The sequence below is a fragment of the Saccostrea echinata genome, unplaced genomic scaffold, assembly GCF_033153115.1.
Source record: "Saccostrea echinata isolate AGI-Se365-2 ecotype Australia unplaced genomic scaffold, CSIRO_AGI_Sech_v1 ptg000076l, whole genome shotgun sequence".
Classification (NCBI taxonomy): Eukaryota; Metazoa; Mollusca; class Bivalvia; order Ostreida; family Ostreidae; genus Saccostrea; species Saccostrea echinata.
In genome coordinates this window covers 703,113-706,735 of record NW_026889825.1, presented here as the reverse complement: position 1 = coordinate 706,735, position 3,623 = coordinate 703,113, and the positions used below count along the sequence as shown (strand labels likewise).

General features: G+C 35.4%; 1 long non-coding RNA gene across 1 annotated transcript; it reads right to left on the bottom strand.

Moving 5' to 3' along the window:
• Positions 1-656: 656 nt before the first annotated feature.
• On the bottom strand, positions 657-1,345 carry LOC133176569 (uncharacterized). The gene is made up of 3 exons (XR_009719488.1): positions 1,303-1,345; positions 947-1,021; positions 657-824 (listed from the first exon to the last, which is right to left on the bottom strand). It is a non-coding gene; the product is annotated as an uncharacterized LOC133176569 (long non-coding RNA).
• Positions 1,346-3,623: the final 2,278 nt, after the last annotated feature.

Genomic DNA, 3,623 nt, shown 5'->3' with positions numbered 1-3,623 from the left:
TCTATTCAGCTTACAGCTTAATCTGAGAAGATTAAATTCTATGTAAAAATAATTCAGTGAAGATCTCTTTCTTTACACATCAACATCTGTGTAGGTCAAAGAAAAAATACTCTCAACAGATGAGCGGTGATTCTGAAACTGGTAGAGGTGTCATTTATTGCCAAGCTCTGAAAAAAAATTTAATCCATTTCAGTGCATATTTCAAAGTTAGAGCAAAAATTGACTAAAAATATTTTTTAAAAAACGTTTTCTCTTAAAATATTGTGGGCCCCATTTGATTTTAAACTCCAATTTGAACAAAATGTACAAATCTCTGAACTTGAAATTGGTAAACTATACCTGTTTAGCTCTTTTTATGGGTGTCCTATCAAGGCTGCCCTCTTCTGGATTCAGTTGTTGGTACAAATTAGGTTTTAAGCAATATTTGGAGTTGATCTTGATCTAAATGGTGCTTTTCAATCTTCGAATAAGAAGAAACAATACATGATTAGCAATACAAATACAAACATGTATGATTATCATCTTGTAACTTTATATGTAAATTAAAAAATTATGAAAATCAATGCAAGTTGTTAACTTCATTACAAACATTATTTATCATATCTGCTAAGTTCACAATGTGATTTAAAGCCAAGGACAATAAAAATCAATTCGCTATAAGCATCAATTCATTGTAAGCATGTTCACATTAACGGTGTTTTACTGTACTGACCTTTGGACTTGAAACTGGTGCATTAATTAATTCATCATCTTTTATCTTGCAAATCCAATACACAGAGTGGTTTCTTTCAAGCTGACATCAGTCTTGGCCTTTGATCTTTGACCTTGACATTGGAAAACATAATATAATTCCATTATGTATGATTGCTGGTTTCCTTTTTGTCAAAACAAATAGAAAGTATATATAGACAATTATAAATTTGAAATGCTTGTAAATGAAGTGTACCATCTTCAGCTGCACATTCCTAATTACTGCAAAATGGTTTTCCATACCCATAGTCCCCAGTCAGCATGCGTCAATCTAAAATACTATTAATAGTTAATACATATTTAATATACATGCATTAGTCATATATATGTGTATCTGCAAATAATATAAAAGGATACATGTACATGTATATTTAAATTTTCAAGAAACGATATTTTTTTCCAATACAAGAAGTCGCACAAACATTGTTTGCTAATTATTTTTCTTAATTGATATGAATACATGTTTAAAAAGCATCTTTTCATAAAAAGACATGATTAAAATTCAAATTTGATGTATTTGCCCCAAATTACAAGAAGTAAAAGAACACCTACCTACATATCTATCACCAGTCTTGGTATGGGTCTGCAGTTTAATCAGTTAATATGTTGATAGTTCAGTACACACAAATCACTGTTACTTGGTACTAAAAAGAAAAAAAAATGTATATAAATGATATGTTTAAATTTAAATTGCAAAAATATAATACAGTAGGTGTTGTAATTTATCTGTATATAGCAGGATGAAGCCCCCCTTCCAATTTAGCCCCAAAGTTCTACATTTGAATGAGAGTATTAAACAAATTTCTTTTGAATGCATTGTAAAACAACTTGATTCTAAATGCAACTAAAATACCATATTTCTTCATGGTCGTAACTGCATAGAAAATTAAAGAGCCATTTATTTTTTAATTGTGTAACAAATGTGTCGATAGACAAATTCGAATTTCCTCGATGAAAACTGCTGAATGTCTTTGATTGTTGGAATGTTGTTCATACGATTTATTCCAAAAAACCATTGCATAAAATACTTATTTAAAACAGCAAACTAAGCTATTCATAAAGATTTACAAGTGAAAATTCACCTGAACTTACCTTACTTGTCAGCTGAGACGAACGGGGAGGTTGGAAACCCAATACACGGTTTTTCGGCGTTAGGGAAGCGCTTACATATTATCCTACTAAAGCGAATCTTGACTGTGTTTGGAAGTCATACATCCTGGCGCAATGCAATCATAACCTTAAATCTTGACTGCGTTTGAGAAAATACATCCTGACTTTGCCAGGATTGACGCTTGAATAAATCATGACTGCGTTTGGAAGTCATACATCCTGGCGCAATGTTATTCTGACTAGGCCAGGATTGACGCTTGAAGAAATCTTGGCTGCGTTTGAAGAAATACATCCTGACTTGGCCAGGATTGACGCTTGAAGAAATCTTGGCTGCGTTTGGAAGTAATATATCCTGGCGCAATGCAATCCTGGCCGACCAAGATAGGATGGTCATATGTTGTCAATCCTGACTTGGTCAACATTGAATCATGACCCGACCAAGACAGGATGACCATTTTATCAATCCTGACTTGGTCAAGATTAAATCATGACCTGGCCAAGATAGGATGGTCATGTTATCTTGACTTGGCCAGGATAGGATGGTCATGTTATCAATCCTGACTTGGTCAAGATGACCGGCCAAGATAGGATGGCCATGTTATCAAACCTGAGTTGGCTAAGATAGCATGGCCATGTTATATAAATCTTGACTTGGCCAAGATAGGATGGCCATGATATATGATGACCGGCCAAGATAGGATGGCCATGTTATCAATCCTGACTTGGCCAAGATAGCATGGCCATGTTATAAATCTTGACTTGGCCCAGATAGGATGGCCATGTTATATGATGACCACGGCCAAGATAGCATGGCCATGTTATAAATCTTGACTTGGCCAAGATAGGTTGGTCATGTTATCAATCCTGACTTGGTTAAGATGATGAAAATCATGGCTTGGTCATGTTTGAAATCTTGACATGGTCATGATTAATATCCTGACCGGCCAGGATTGATTTACAATGAAATATATGGAACATGACATGGGGGTCCCCTATGGCTTTCCATAATAACCTGTGTTCCTTGGTCTTCAGTCTGTACTATATCACCCAGAAAATTACTTATCCAAAATTTCCCTGACTTTTCACGTGAGATATGTTTAATACCCTCCGGTACCTTGAATTCTCTTACTTTCGTGGGAGAGCTTGCGAGGCACTTGGGCATTCTTTCATCCTTTGCTTCTATTGACAGAGATGGAAATATTTTTCTTTCTTTGACCATGTTGACGTGTTCGTTTTGAAGGATCTCTTGTTTTCTGTCCAACATCCATTTCACCAGCAATTCTTTTTTCTCCTCTTGAAATAGGTACCTGTACTTTCCCATGAAGAGTGTCATCTTTGGGATATTTCAAAAAGGGCGTGTCTATATCAACGAAAGTATGTCCTTTCTGTTGGAGAGTTGTGCATTGTGAAAACAACTGAATATTGCATGCAACACAACAAATATTCGACGGTTTTGTTTTGTGAATGTTGCATTTTCCCTCCTTACACTTCGACCGGTGTTGCTGGTTCAACACCATTTCAACGTCATGGGTTTCGTGCATCTCTCGAGTCTCCACATTTCTGGCACATTGAAAGGTGACAGGTATTACAGTGGAACTCGTAATTTCCTGAGCATTTTTCACATTCTGTGAATTGCTGGGATGTACTTGTCGTTGCCATGCTTGGTATCATAAAGAAATACATGTATAATTATACAAAAACTTTTACCTGTAGGAACAGTGAATATTTTCGGTTTGTAAATCAAAGTACTGCAAGCGCTGAAA